Source organism: Sminthopsis crassicaudata, chromosome 2 (assembly GCF_048593235.1).
Source record: "Sminthopsis crassicaudata isolate SCR6 chromosome 2, ASM4859323v1, whole genome shotgun sequence".
NCBI lineage: Eukaryota > Metazoa > Chordata > Mammalia > Dasyuromorphia > Dasyuridae > Sminthopsis > Sminthopsis crassicaudata.
Genome location: NC_133618.1, coordinates 273,236,039 through 273,252,799, shown reverse-complemented (window position 1 = coordinate 273,252,799; position 16,761 = coordinate 273,236,039). Strand labels below are relative to the sequence as shown.

General features: G+C 36.7%; 1 protein-coding gene across 4 annotated transcripts in view; it reads left to right on the top strand.

Annotated features, from left to right (window-relative positions):
- TTBK2 (tau tubulin kinase 2) overlaps nt 1-16,761 on the top strand; it is a 249,379-nt gene that overhangs the window by 92,022 nt on the left and 140,596 nt on the right. The gene's annotated exons all lie outside the window — the stretch shown is intronic.

The window sequence follows — 16,761 nt, the reverse complement described above, 5'->3', positions numbered from 1 at the left end:
TTAGGATGATTAACATGGCTTGAAGGCTCCTTATTCAGAAGTTGCAGTCTTCAAGAGAATGTAGAATTGGTGTCAGTTCCTACATTGCTTTTTACAGTAGTCCGAAGCTAAAGTTAAATCTAGAGTTAAATTGAATCAGACATCAGTGAATAACATCTGTAATTAGTGGAAGTAACACTTGAACAAGTTTTTAAAACTATTATTCCAGTTGAGATTTTCTTTTATATTTAGTATTCAAATTAGATGACAAATTTTGATTCTTTTATCTTAAAAAAGAGTTTCTTTCATATTTCTACATATAGACAAAGATACACTGGTTGGATCATGAGCTTTTTAGCCTGTCTCTTGGTTTTCTATACATCATCGTCCACATGGTCACAGCTGCTTCAGTTGTAGATAGGTTACATAATAGCAAGTAACTTGCCTTACAAACAGCCTTCTGTATTCAACCCTTTTTAGTGATAGCAAACATTTTTTCCATAAGTTTAAAGCATTAATATTTAGACTCATAGGATTTAAAGACTTAAGTGATCAATCTCCTCAACTCCATATATTTCATATGAGGAAATTGAGACCCAGAGTGTATGAATTTTTTTGCCTAAGGTCTTAGACTTTTTAGTAGCAGAACTAGGACCAGAACTTATTTCTCCCAGTTCCCTATGCTATCTTCTTTCTTACTCTTAAGATTTCTGATTTAAATTCAACTTGCTAAATTATATTTATGGTTTAAAAAAAAAAGCTCTCAAGTCCCTGAGGATAGAGTGGAGTGCTAAAGCATTGTAAATAGTTATTATATAGAGGAATATGTATCTGACTGGATAAAACATTACAGTAGAATGTTGTAAGCAATTATACTTTTTGAAATGATGCCTCATTACCATCCTTACTGATCTTTTGTTCTTGTACTTTCCTAAATTAGTCCCCTCTCTAGAGACTCCTGGGAGCTATATCACCTTTCTCTTTAGCCCTGACTAACTTGTTTCCTTCTATAGTGTAGAACTAACTCCCCAAGGCCTGATTATTTTCCTCTCATAGCATTTTTTTTAAACGAAGAGAGTCTTGAAAAAAAGACATTTTTCTTTCTCCACTGACTTTCACATCTTTACATAGGATATCTAGAAATACTTATACCTCGAAAAGCTATTATAGGATAATCTTATTGGAAATGATGCCTTATGTTCCCTGTCAAAAGAGAAATCAGCCACACCTAAATGTCCTAACCCTTATCTTATGATCTGTATAAAATTATTAAATTCTGTTATATAAATCAAGGTATTATTTTGAATGACCAGTTTTTTTTTTTTTTTTTTGTTTTGTTTTGTTTTTTTAATGTAAAATCATAGAGTTTGAGACTTGGAAGGGTCCTTAGAAATAATTTAGACCAATCTCTGTATTTTACAAAAATGAGAAAATATAGACAACAATAGGTCAGTAAACATTTATTAAGTGCCTCTAAAGGAGCTCAGTTTAATGGGGGAGATAATATGAAAACAATTATCAACAAGCAAGCTATATAGAGGATAAATTAGAAATAATCGAGAGTGAATGTACTAGAATTAAGGAGGACCTAAAAAGGTTTCCTTGAGAAGGTGGGATTTTAATTGGGCCTTGAAGAAAGCCAGGGAAGCCAAATAATGAGAGGAGGAAGCTGGGTTTGAAGGGACAGCTCACTGAAGATACCTAAAGTCGGGAGGTGAGTGTCTTATTGGAGAAAGAGCAAGGACATCAATGGCACTGGATTGCAGATTATATGGTGGGGCTTAAAGTATAAGAAGACTGGAAAGGGGATGGAAGGGTTATGTTTTAAAGGACTTTGAGCACTAAACAAGATTTTTTTGGTTGATCCTGGAATTAGAGGAAACTAAAGAAGTAATTTGAGTAGATCAGTGACATGGTCAAACTTGTACCTTAAGAAATTATTTTAGCAGTTGATTAGAGGATGACCCAAGCAGGGTGAGATTTAACACTGGGAGAACTACCAGCAATCTATTGCAGTAGTTTCATGAGAGCCTGCACCAGTGTGGTGGGAGTATCAGGGGAGAGAAGGGAGTGTACAAGAGAGACAGTGTAAAGGTAAAATCTAAGCACCTTGGCTACAAGATTGTATGTGGGAGTGGCTTGGGGAAATGGTAGTAATAGTAATATGGGAGTGTAAGAAATAAAATATCTTACCAAGAACTCCACCGACTAATAAATGCAGGAAAGATTTATTTTACATTCTTTCAAGAATGGGTGCCTAGGTAAGTAGACACAACTTCGAAACTCCAAAGGCAGCATTTTATTTTCTATCCTGAAGCGCAAGTCCCTTCTCTTATTCCCCATTAATTGGATGTTACAGAAATCAATCACTGCCCCAAAGGAGCTTCCATTTTAAAAGGAAGTGGGGAGCTAACAGAGGAGGGGTAAGGACAAAGAACAAAAGATTCTTTTCAAATTTCAGGCCAACATTCCTGATTATAAAAGTCTGTCCTTGCTCCCAAGGAGTTTATATTCTTTTGGGGGAGATAATCTCAACCCCTAATTTTTCCTTGACATCCTTGTGGGTTTCACTTTTCTGATTTGTTTCATTTCTCCAGTTTAATTTCATAACTGTGGAAACCAAATAAATATCCATTCATTTCTCACAATTTCTCCCCTTTTTTCTTTTTTTTAATAATTTGATTTTCATATCCTTTTTTAACCCTTCACATTTGGTAGTTTTTTTTTTACATCCCACTTCATAAAAGTAATTTTGTTGTTGTTTTTTTGCTGAGGCAATTGGGGTTAAGTGACTTGCCCAGAGTCTCACAGCAGGGACTAGTTAAGTGTCTGAGACCAAATTTGAACTCAGGTCCTCCAGACTTCAGGGCTAGTACTCTATTCACTGCATCACCTAGCTGCCCCCATAAAAGACTATTAACCCCTGTACAAATCTCCTTACACAGGATGGATAATTATTCCCTGAATTCTCTACTAATTCTTCTGATAGGCTTGTACTAGGAGTGAAACTGTTGAGATAGGGAAGGGACCCTAAAAGTTTGGGGTCACAGACCAGTGTCATGAGATGTGTCAAAAGAATTTGCAGGCTTGAACCCATTTCCTAGTCAAGGGGCAAAGTTTATTGTAATTGTAATGCCAATTGGAGTGGTCTAAATTCCAAGAGAATTTAGCAAAGAAACAGAAGCAAGAAGACACATCAATTTAGTTCTTCATGTTATAGATTTGCTGATTTTATGGCCCAGAGATAAAAACCAAGAAGTGGTCTCTGGAATTTGATTATTACTGAACAACAAAAACTAAGGTTTGTTGACAAATTGTTAGACCAATAATATTGTTCTACCGGAGTCAGAGATTTCAAAGCCAGAGGACTTTAGAATTACTGACAAATTGTTAGAACAGAAGCCCCTAAAATTGTTTGTCTCCCCTAGAAGCTATATTACATTATTTCCCCTCACAAGCACTTTGTACCCCAAATTCACTTGGGACAAAGGGTTGAAGATATCATTTTTTGGATCTGCTTCATGCTGATAAGGGGTGTATTGTTTATGTCCCTCCCTAGTGGGTTCCAGACTGAGGAGAAGAGACACATGACTTGAAGATGGTGGCAGCAGCTTTCAGAGGGATGTTGAGTGTCAGAATCTGTTAGCCAATGGTAATTAGGATGAACAGATAGTTGGAAGTTCTTAGCTTGAAGTCTGGAGGAATAAATCTACCAGTAGGAATGTTAGTTCTCAGAAGGTTATAAAGAAGCTTCATAGAAGGTGGTGTGTAGAAGCATTATGAGTGAGTTTGCCAGAATAATTCTAAGAGCATAGCTCTCATCCTCAGAGTGTTGTTAAAGGCATCTAGAAAATGTGGAACATAGCAAGAAAGAAAGAAAGTTAGAGTGAGGGAGAGAAGGATAAGGATACAGGCAATTTCATCCTTATCTATCCAATATGTTTCTAGTGTTTCTAGGAGTCCTGCAGAAGAGTAGTTTCAGGTCCTCTATGGGTTCACAGGAATATTCAGGAATGTCAGAAGAAGTAATAGGAGTAGCATTTTTAATTCTAGAAGCATGCGTCCAGCTAGGGGTAAACCTTCAAGTTTGTACCCAATTCCCTGGAGTCTCCAGACACAGTTTAGTAAAGGTCTCACTTGAGGATGTGATTCATTTTTTCCACCTTCCCAGAAGATAGATGCTAGGCAGGGTGAAGATGATAAATAATTTCAAATGCCTTATCCACTTTTTGAGTTATTTGGGAAGTGAAGACTAGGCCATTGTCACTCTTCTAAGAACTGGGCAGTCCAGAAAGAAGTTTCCACTGACTTGCCTCTGGGATTAAAAGCTGGCCTAAAGGTGTTTGAAACCACCCAGAAGGGAGAAGGATGTATCTTTTTCTGAGCTATATGGAGGGATGGGTAAGAGTTAGGAAGTTGGGGAATTAAAGGTGCCGTGGTCAGGAGCAAATGGGCAGCAGTACAGGCAGCTGAATCTTCAAGCCTGTTTTTCCTTGGCCTTTACAAAATATAACAGAAATCACTTTAGGGTTCGTGGATAGCTTGCAATAGCTGTAGAATTTCCCTTGCATATTTAATAGGAGAATTTTTTGCTGTCAAAAGTCCTCTTTCTTTCCATTTAGCCTCATGAGTGTGCAAAATGTGAAAAGCATATTTGGAATCTGTGTAGATATTTGCTGTCATTCCTTTCCCCAGTTCCAAAGTCCTAATAAATACAATGGATTCAGTTTTCTGGGCAGAAGTCCCTGGGGAGGCAGAGAGGGTGGGAGAGAAAGGAGTGGCTTAGCTTCCTAGGTGCTATTGAGGATTACCACTGAATAACCTGCCTTCCTTTCCCCATTTACACAATGGTTCTGGGAGTGATTTACAAACTGTTAGACTATGTTGGGCCTGTAGACAAAGAAACTTAATAGCCCTGCATGGGCGGGGAGGAGACTTGGAAGTTAGGGATTTGGATGGCTGAAGCCGGAGAAGCCTCTTGGGTGGGGCTGCAGATCAAGATATCATCTATATACTAGATAGCCACTGCCTGTCCAAAATAGGGGGGGCTGACATGGAAACCCTGAGCTAGCTCCATATTATGGAAATGATTATCCATGTTAATTGGTAGGGGGTTAAATTTCCCTGGATTTGCCCCTTCAAGGGCAAAAAGAAATCATGAATCTTTATGTAATGGTATGCAAAAGAAAGCATCTTTAAGATCTAAGGTAGAAAACCATTGTGTCCCCTAGGGATACCTGTATTGGGCTCATGGCTTCTATTCACCATTTGCTCTAATTATATAAAGTTGTTATAAAAGGAAAAAGCAGGAACATGATTATCATAGCATCAAAACAAGTCCTTCAAGGTTTTAGCCTGAGAGCACACACATGACAGGATAAAGCATCCTAGATCTCTTTGACAGGCGATCATGCAGTAATAATTCCATCTTATTCCACCTTATAGTCAGACTCAGGAATAATCAGGTGGGAAACAAATAGAAATAGAACTGGGAAACTGAATCAGAAGGATCTCACTTTTACCAGAGGTCGTTGTCCTCCCAATTCTTACCCAGATAAGACATCTGAAAAGACATTCCTCTGAGTAACTTTTGACATTTTTCTGGAATGGTGGGTTACTGACTTAATGTCAAGCAATCAAATTCAGAACTCAAAAGAATATCAGTTACAGAGTGGATTCTCCTCAATTGGAGAATGGCTGAATAAATTGTGATATATGAATGTTATGGAATATTATTGTTCTGTAAAAACTGACCAGCAGGATGATTTCAAAAAGGCCTAGAGAGACTTATATGAAATGAGCAGGACCAGGAGATCATTATATACTTCAACAATAATACTATATATGATGATCAATTCTGATGGATGTGGCCATCTTCAACAATGAGATAAAACAAACCAGCTCCAATAGAGCAGTAATGAACTGAACCAGCTACACCCAGCGAAAGAACTCTGGGAGATGACTATGAACCACTACATAGAATTCCTCTATTTTTGTCTGCCTGATTTTTTATTTCCTTCACAGGTTAATTGTATACTATTTCAAAGTCCAATTCTTTTTGTGCAGCAAAATAACTTTTTGGACGTATATACATATATTATACTTAACATATACTTTAACATATTTAACATGTATTAGTCTACCTGTCATCTGGAGGGGGGGTGGGGAGAAGAAGGGGATTAAATTACCCATGCATATATCTTGTAAATAAAAAGCTATAATAAATAAATATATATATATATATATATCAGTTACAGTCCCAAGAGACTTTATCTCTAATAGCAAATACCAAGAGATTTTAATCTCTAATAGCAAATCCTACCAATTGCAGCTTAGATTAGATACATCATTTTAAAAGTTTGCCATGATTTATACACATAGGAGATTTTGTTTAACATATATGTTTAAACTTATCCTGGTGCAAAGGATCAATCATTAAACAAGCTTATAGATTCTTAGTAATCACATTTTCTTTTTAAAAACTATAAATCCTAATCAGGCTCATTTCTCAGTGCTAATGACCTTGCTTACCCAGATGCTCTCAATAAAACTGGCAAGCTTACAAATTAAGGGGAGTTGACAGAGATTCCAGAGAAGGGGCTAAGCTTGCTATTGCCCACCCAACTATTGTTAGTGTTTTTGTGGGCTGTGCTGTTTGATACCTGAGGTGAGTGTTGCACACCTCATATTTGGAGGTTAACTGAGAAGGGTTTAATCTCATCTTTTTTGTTCCATGTATAGTAATTACTAATTTTAGGTTTAACATGATGACAATAACTCCAAGTAACTTAGTTAATAATTTTAGAATTTTCCTAAGTAATAGCCAAATAGTCTTAGCTATAATTTCTATTCCCTTAAATAAGTTTTCTGTTTGTTTTAGGGAGAAAACAAGACAATTCTTAAATTGAGATAGAAGAAATTTTAAATTGACAACTTTAGTTAATGAGATTCCCTAGATTCTGATTAAATGTTCTAGACAAATTGAATTGCCATTTGATTATTTTCCAATTTACACAAATCATTTCTCTTTTTGTAAGCCAGGAAAAGGGTAACTTAATATGCCAGTTTTTACTGATAGTGTCCACAGAAGTCTGACTCTAGATAACTAGAGTTTTTAAAGGAGTAGCAAACTACTTTTCTGCTTTCTTAAAGTTCCCAAACTCTTCTGCTAACATTATCAGAGCTTATAGATGACAATTTAATGGGCTTTAACTAGAGTTCCTTTAAAATTGCTTTTACTATCATATCTCAAACAAATTCTCAAATTACTTCATACACACATAGAAATCATTTATCTGTTGATCACATTTTAAAAAATGCATAAAATTATCAAATATGAAGCAATTATATCCAATAAAGCAGTTAATGTTCACATAGCATGTTTTATGCTAAGCACTTTTGCAATCATGTGAACTTCACAACAACTATTATTTCTCTTTACAAATCAGAAAACTGGGAAGAGATAAAAATAATATATATCTACAATTGAAACAGAGAATGGTAGTCTTATCAAATGCAGAGAAAGCCACCTCGTACTGTCGTGCTGGGTGGTGCAAAAGTACCCAAATTCTTCCCAGGCAGTTCCTGGACAGAACCTGCTGAAAGCTGGGGTAACTTGGGTTATCTCGATTATTAGCAATCCCCTCAATTGAAATATACTCAGGACTCCACTCCGTGGAGTGGAAAGAATACCTTAATAGCTTCTGAGGTGCTTTCCCAAAGGAGCGGAAGAGGAGTTTGGACAAACTAGGAGTCAAGGAAAGGTTAGCAAAAAGTAGCTATTTCAGGGCATCTAGGTGGCACAATAGATAGAGCATCAGCTCTATCTAGTCAGGAGGACCTGAGTTCAAATCTGGCCTCAGATACTTAACACTTCCTAGCTGTGTGACCCTGGGCAAGTCACTTAACTTCAACTGCCTCAGCAAAAAAAAAAAAAAAAAAAAAAAAAAAAAATTGCTATTTACCTAGTTTGTTTTTCTTTTCTTTCAGAATGGGGTAAATTCCTGGATTTATCCCCAAAATTTTCTTGCCATCTTAAAATGACTAATCGCCAAACTTCTTAATCACTGCTCTCTCTGAAAACTTTGAGAATCTGCTAAGATGTTATTTTAATTTTAATTAGCTAAAATTTTTATGTAGCCCCTAGCTTGGCCAGAGATGAAAAAGTTAGGCTATTTAAGAAAATTTCCCAGCATTCGAACTATAGCATAGAGATTTCTTTTCTTGATGATTGCATTTTAAATTTTTCCAGGTAACAAATCTCGCTCATATCACAAATATGACATAGTCTGCACAGAGACACAGACACAGACAAAATGATATGAAACAGGGCTGTCTCATCTTTGCCAAAAGCCATAAAATTTTGCCAAAAGCTATCTCTGACATCCCAGAAAAGATGAAAGGGTAGCATAGGTTCCCTAGGAACTTTGTCAAAAATTGCAAGAATTTCCCAGTCTAGGCATCCCCAGGCCAGGAAAACTTAATGAGCATGGAGCTCATAATAACCCAGACAAGTCTTCTCCCATTGACTTAGGGTGTCCCAGATTGTGGGAGAAAAAACTGGGAGGCTTGACAAGGAGTGTTGTCAAGACTCTTCCCATATGGGCCACCAAATATTGAGCTTGGGAAGAGACTCCAAAAGGTTAGAGTCATGAGGTGTCTCAAAAGAATTTGTAGGCTTGAACCCATTTCCTAGTCAAGGGGCAAAGTTTATTGTAATTGCTCAGTTAGAGCAGTCTAAGAGTGATCTCTGGAATTTGGTTATCACTGACCCCAGACAGTAGTGTTTTTTGACAGATTGTTAAAACAATAATACACTTAGGTTGGAGGGTGGGGGATCTCAGAGTCAGAGATTCCAAAGCCAGAGGACTGCACTTCTCCCTAGGAATGTATTTTGGGAACAAGAGAAATTCACTCTTGTGTTTTTCCATATCCCAAGGGAATGATACCATCTGAACACAGGGCAACCTATAGCTCAGACAGAAATTGTTTTGTTTTTTTTCAGACTCTTTACAGAGTACTTTGCCATCCTACCCAGGCATTAGTAACTATCACTGAAATGCCAGAGAAATTGAGGCAGGATAGAGATTAGAGAGTTTTTAATATTTTATTTGAAACGGAGAGATTTACTGGGACCAAATAGATTCATGATTTTGTCCCAGGGCTGAATGAGACTATCGTCTCCAAGAATCCAGCAGCAAATGTCACACACAAAGATTCTTTTATAGGGTAACAAGAATGTTTACCTAATGGGGGGAGGCATCTGGGATGACATAATGGAGGGAGGTACTGGAGATGGGCAGAGGCCCCGATATTCTAATGATATTAATATAAAGATATAAGACTTTTATCCTATCAAACATTCTAATGATTAAGAGGGAATGGTTATAGCCTGAGGCAGAGTAATTGAGGTAGGACAATTAGGGAAACTGGGTCAGAACATTAAAGGGAACTGTGGCATAACATTACTTTCCTTAAGTCCTTAACTTGATTCCAAATCTTCCTAAGAGATCTATACCTATTACATGTATAACCAATTTACTCTTTGATCTGCTTTTTCTAAACGTAGCAAACCTAAAAAAAACCTAAACCTTGTAGCAAACCAAAATTAATTCCAAATTGGACAAGCAGTTCCAGAAAATCCTCTTACTCTATTAGGACACAATTGTACCTACTTGTCTACAGCTGGTCAAGCCTTTCTACAATTCTATAATTTGACAAGCATCAAACTGAATTCTTTATGGAATGTCCTTTTTCAGTAGTATTAACCCAAATCTTAACTCTATACCCTCATCCTAAGTCCCAAATGGTATTGCAGCAGGAGGGGGAGTAGCATTAATCCTATATAACTTTCCCCCTTCACAGAATTAATGGACTCCTTACAGGGAACCCACTCAGAAACTGGATAATTTGGGGTCCATTCACAGCCAGTTCCAGTTCCTTCCCAAACAAATGGGGCCCCAAATCCCTTGTAGTATTGGGCAATGATCTCATCTTCTGCAAGTGCTTCCTGCTGGGAATGGGCATTGAGCTGTGTCATCCGACAGGGTCCCATGTGACGAGGCTTGAGCTGATTGAGGATACAGTAAGTTGTGTCATATCCCTGAAGCTAGTCAATTCAGCTGTCTAGTTCTGGTCATTTTAAGGTGAATTGCTTAAAGCCTAGACCAGTGGTCCTCAAACTTTTTAAATAGGGGGCCAGTTCACTGTCCCTCAGACTGCTGGAGGGCCAGACTATAGTAAAAACAAAAATTCACACTCTGTCTCCATCCCTCAGCCCACTTGCCATAACCCAGTGGGCCACATCTGTCCCTTGGGCCGTAGTTTGAAAACCCCTGACCTAAAGAGCAAGTACAAAGAGCAGAACTCTCATTCTTAGGAGATGTACTTATATTTTCCCTGAACATTCTGCAAATAGCTAATTAAGCATCATCTCTTTTAATAGGGATTACATTATAAAGGAAAAGCCATTTTGAGAAAAAGAGGAATCCCATCAGAATAACAGAAGTATTCACAAAATCCTTCATTAACTGGTCTCATTTACCTGTCAAAAGCAGGGTGTTGAGATAGAGATTAGCCCAAACTTCTACATAAGACATAAAGCCTCTGCCAGTAATTTTTTAAAAGATATTTTCCCTCTTTTGCCTGTTGTAGGATGGACTGGGAAGGGCCAATATAGATTGGCCAGCACCTTTTCAATATAAATTATTTAAAAGAAAACATTGTACACACTGTACAACACTATACAAATAAATGTTATTCTCATATTAGTAACAAACTTAAATAAAAGTGACTTTCCCATTGATGTAACAAAATGTTTCATAAGTTATATCCCTCTAAGAAAACTTGAGTACATTAAAATCCTCTTCTCTAAACTCCACAAAAGATATTTCTGCATTAGTTTCAAGTCAATAAAATAAGAGATCCCACAGTTATAGTGATTGTTTTTACATTTACATAAGGTCCCTTAAGGACCTTATTTCATACAGACATATACATTTAGTAACAGATATTACATATTTGAACTATGCTTATGATTTCTATTGACCACTTAATCTGATATAGAAATTTGCTATAAGAGGAAAAGAGCAGGGCCTGATTATAATAGCATCAAAACTGATCCTTCAGGGCTTTAGTCTGAGGGCACATGATTCACACCTGACAACAATTACATAGTAACATATAGCCAACTGGTCTCTCAAATAGTGGGTTACTGACTTAATTCAGATAATCATTCTTAAATTCAAACCTCAAAAAAGTATCCATTATAATCCCAAGAGATTTCATCTTAATAGCAAGTTTAGCTAATCAAAGGTTTTAGATCCTAATCCCATGTGCCTGCAGAACACAGTCAAAACTAAATGCAGACAAGAGAACTGTATGGTTCTGCACACATACTGTATCTAGGATATACAATAACATATTTAACATGTATAAGACTGCCTGACATCTAGGGGAGGGAGTGGAGGGAGGCAAGGGAAAAGTCAGAACAGAAGTGAGTGCAAGGGATAATGTTGTAAATAATTGCCCATGATATGTTCTGTCAATAAAAAGTTATAATAATAATAATAATAATAAAACTAAATGAAGAACTGTCAGGTTAAAATCCTGCTCTAAGTACTTTAAGACATTTGCTATCATATTCATTAAACAATGAGATCATGAGGCACTTAATAAATAATTAGGTAATTTTTTGGATGGGTTTTAAAATAACCATTTTCAGAGAATTTGCAGTTAAAAAGAAATCTAACAAATTTCTCTTAGAAATTACTTGCATTACTTAGCAAAATGAGGCTGACTCCAGAGCATGGGGTTTTGGGGGAGCTTACCATTCTTTGGAGAGGTTGTACTGGATATAAATCCACACACAGTGACCCTAGTCATTCCCAGTCCCCTTTAGGGAGAGAAGCTTGAAAGATTAAGAAAAATTTAGGTAGTTTGCATCAAGATGCCTTACAAGCACTTTTAAATCCCCGAAAAATGGTCACATTTTTTCCTTTGTAACTCAGCTGACTGAAACATAGAAGACAAAACACACTCATACATCCTCAACACAAACTGTTTTTAAATTCCTTTTCTTTCTGCCTAGTACAAAGTTGTTTCTTTCCTATTTTCTGGAGAAGAACTTTTCTTCTGCAACTCCACTTCTTTCTTTACTAGTGTTTCTTGTAAATTTATCTTGTTCAGATCCTTTCTACACTCCACTATGATATCTCTACTCTCCATTGATCCCAGATCACTAATATTTACTCAACTCTGGATTTTCTAACATGCCCTCTCTTCCAGAACTATATGAAAGGTGTGTTCCAGGTGTTCCCACTCCTTTGTGCCATTAAATTCCCCATCTTACTTACTTGTTTGATACCTCAAATCCTGTAAGATGGCCCAGCCACCAAAGGCAATACTAGATAGTCCATGTTCTTACTTTTAGTCTGCATAGAGTTTGCCTGGCTGCTACAGAACCTACTCCATTTCCCTTCCTAATTCCTAGATTCATCAGTGACCTTACTTCATTGTCCTGGGATATTTGGAGTTTATGAGGTGGGAAAAGCCTGAGCCAAACCACGAGGCCACTGAAATTAATTGGACTCATCTCCTTGTACTTCAACAGAGCCACCCCAAGTTCATGTCTGGATCCTGGACAAAGCCCCCATTTGTTTTGGTATTTTATTAAAGCTTTCTATTTTCAAAACAAAATCTTCTTGTTGCCATGTACAAAATGTACAAAAATGTACAAAAATCTGGTTCTGCTCATTTCACTTAGTGTCAATTCATGTAAGCCTCTCCAGATCTCTCTGAAATCATCCTGCTAATTGTTTCTTATAAAACAATAATATTCCATAACATTCATTTACCATAACTTATTCAGCCATTCTCCAACTGATGGGCATCACTCAGTTTCCCCTGTTTCTAGCCACTACAAAAAGGGTTGCTACAAACATTTTTGCACATGTGGGTCCCTTTCCCTTCTTTAACATCTCTTTGGGATGCAAGCCCAGTAGTAACACTGCTGGATCAAAGGGTATGCATTGTCTGATAGCTTTTTGGGCATCGTTCCAAATTGCTCTCCAAAGTGGTTGAATCAGTTCACAGTTCCACCAATAATTTATTAGTGTCCTGGTTTTCCCACATCACCTCTAATATTCGTCATTATCTTTTCTTGTCATCTTAGCCAATCTGCGAGGTATGTAGCAGTACTACAGAGTTATCTTAACTTGCATTTCTCTGATCAATAGTGATTTAGAGCACCTTTTCATATAACTAAAAATGGTTTGTTTCTTTATCTGAAAATTGTATCTTTTGACCACTTATCAATTGGAGAAGAGCCCCCATTTGTAAAAAACAAAATATCTTTTTGTATTCCACTTATTCACTGATTAATACAGGAAAGATTTATTTTGCATTCTTGAAAGAATGAATGCCTGAGTGAGTAGACATACTTTTGAAACTCTAAAGGCAGAATTTTATTTCCTATCCTGAAGCATAAGTGCTTGTGCTTGTGCTTCACAAGTGAAGACTTGTGCTTCAGGACTCCCCTGAATCCCCATTAATCGGATGTTACAGAAGTTACAGGTCATGAATCTCTACCCCTCATTATATAGCAAGTCCCTGTTTCCAAGGAGCTTACATTCTAGAAGAGGCGAACTAACTAAGGAGAGCTAATGACAGAGAAAAAAAATATTTTTTCAAATCTCAATCCACCACCCCTCTTTACAAAAGTCAGTTCCTGCCCCAAGTCTTTTTGGGGGAGATGACCTCCACTCTTGATTATTCTTTGATGCCCTAGTGGGTTTCAGTTTCCTAATTTTAATTTTCATTTCTCCAATTTAATTTTCATAACTGTGGAAACTTAACTAAATGCCCATCCATTTCTCACAGTAATATGGAAGAGGGAAAAGATGAGTAGTTCATTTGTGACCATTTTGAGTTTAAGATGTTTTCAGAACATCCAATTTGAGATGAACTGTTGGCATTTGGAAATGTAAGCCTGGAAGTTCGCAGAGAGATGAAGACTAGATGAATACATCTGAGAGTCATTAGCAAAGAGATAATAATTGAATTCATGGAAACTGATGAGGTCACCAAGTGAAATAGAAAGAAGAGAAAAGGGTCCAAGTAAATAGATTTGTGTAGGATACTTACAGTTAATAGATAAGACCTGAATGAAGATTCCGCAGAGGATACTGAAAAAGAACAGTTGTGGGTAGGTAGGAGGAAAACTAGGAGAGAACAGTGTCCTGAAAGAGTAGTGAGGAGTAGAGAGTAAGGTCAAGAAGGCTGAAGACTGAGAAAAGGTCACAGAAAAGTTCCTTTGGGAACAAACACATATTGCCAAAAATTGGGAGGAACTACCAGATATGACTGCTTAGAAAAGAATGTACTGTAGTACATGACTGGAGTTGAGGTATGGGGATGAGAACAGGGAAAGGAGAAAATTGCCAGGGATAGGAAATCATGGTCAATTTGATTTTGTGCTAAATGACTGACTCTGAGCTGATTTTTTTTTTTCCCTTTTGCACATCATCATCCATCCTTTCCTCCTTTCTTCCAGGCGCAATTCTTCTACTTGAACTATTAATCTCACTGCTTTTCATCTTCTTCAGGAGCTTCCCTTAATTATTTGCTCTCATAATCAATCTCTCCTTTCTTGGCTCTTTCCTTCTTGCTGCTCAGATCTCATCTATTTTCAAAACAGAATTTTCTCTTGATCTTCCCTCAAGTCATGCATTGTACTAGATTGAGTTTGCCTTTTACTTGCTAAACTTCAAAAAACTCATTTTCTACTTCATTAATACTCTCTACTTCAAGTGTTTGCAGTCTGGTGTTTGATCACATCACCTTATTGAAATTGTTTGTTCAGAAGTAATGGCCTCTGTTTTTTTGACCTGCTTAAGGTTTTAACAGTGTTGATCATTCCTTTCCTATATTGTCTCCTCTCTTGGCTTCTCTGTGAAGCTGTTCTCTTGATTATTCTTTTACCTGGCCACTCTTTTTCAGTCATCTTTGCTAATTCATTTCTTTTTACTCTCTCCTTTGATGATCTCCTCAGCTCCCCATGTTCATTTGTTACTTCTCTATATATAATGCCCAAATGTGTACATCTGGTCTTAATTTCCCCATCGAACTCCAAGTCTGCATCTCTTCCTACCTACTGAATATGTCTACCTACATCTTACCTTAAATTTAACATGCTCTTACCTCTTGCTCCTCCTTCATACAGCCCCAATTCTTGTGGATTATTTCGCCATCTTCATATTCACCCAGGACTGAAACTTCAGTGTTTTCACTTCATTGTCATTGTCATTTTTGACTCTTCCCTTTTGCCTCACCCTTAATATTCAGTTACCAAATCCTATCACTTCTCCCTCTATGGTATCTTTCACATTCATCGCCTTTTGTCTGCTCATACTGCTGCTATTCTAGTCAAATATTTATCATCTGTACTGTTATAATAGCTTTTCCTAATTGATCTCTTCCTCCAGTACCTCCTTTTCGATCCATATGTCACAAAGCTGCCTAAATAATATTTATAATGCATGGGTCTGATCAAGTCACTCCTTACTCAGAATCTTCCAATGACTTTTCCTTGCTTATAAGATGAAATGCTCCCTTGCCAGATATTTAAGCCTTCTGCAGTTAGACTCCAATGTCCAACTTTTTATAAAAATTAGAGTTACTTTGCAATATTTTCCTCTACTCCCTCCTCTCTTTTTACCCCCATAGAAGCCTTTCTTGTAATAAAGTATAGTTAAGCAAAACAAATCACTACATTAGCTGTGCCTAACAACACACACCTCATTTTGACTTGGTCTATCTCTCTGCTAAGGGGAGACGTTTCATTGTCAGTCTGCTGGATTCATAATTGGTCATTGCATAGATTAGAGATCTGATATCTTTCAGTGTATTTCCTGTACATTAATATGATTATTGTGTAAATTGCTTCACTCTAAATCCATTTATATAAATCTTTTCAAATATCTTTAAAATTTTCTGATATCATTTTAGAGTATGATACTACTTTTTTATGTTTACATACCAATTTGTTCAGTGTTTTTTTTTTGTTTGCTTTTTGTTTTTTCAAAAAAGAGAAGACTTGGCAAAAGGGAGAAAAGGGAGAAATTAAAGATAGCTGTCTTCAAACATCTGAAGAGCAGTTATATTAAGAAGGATTTGACTTGTACTGTTTTATATCAGAGAAGAACCTGTACAAGTGGATGAAAATTTCAGAGACATGAATTCAGGCCTGATAGTTAGAGCTGTCTAGAAATATAAAGTATTGCCTTTGGAGGCAATGGGTTTCTTCTCACTGGAGAATTTCCCAAAGAGGCCAGAATACTACTTCTAAGTATGTTGTAATGGGAACTCTTTTTCCAGGTATGTGGGAGGAATAGATAGCTACTGAAGTCCTTTCCAACTCCATAATTTTGTTACATTCGGTTACAGCTCTACAAACAGTAGATTTATGAGCCTGCATTCCAATAGCTTCTTTGATTTATTTTTTGTCTTCTTTGTCAACCTGATTAGTATGAGATGATTCAATTTTCATTTTTTTTATAAACTTTAGGATTATTCCATATCATTGTTAATAGTTTATATTTTTCTTCTGAAAATTTTCCATTGATATCCTTTAATTATTTACTTTTGTTCAAGAATATGTCCTTATGTATTCATATCAATTATACATGTATGCACACACACACACGCATACACATCTCTCTCTCTCATGAATGTCAGGCCCTTATTAATAATATTCAATACAAAGGGTTTGCCTTTCTATTCAAC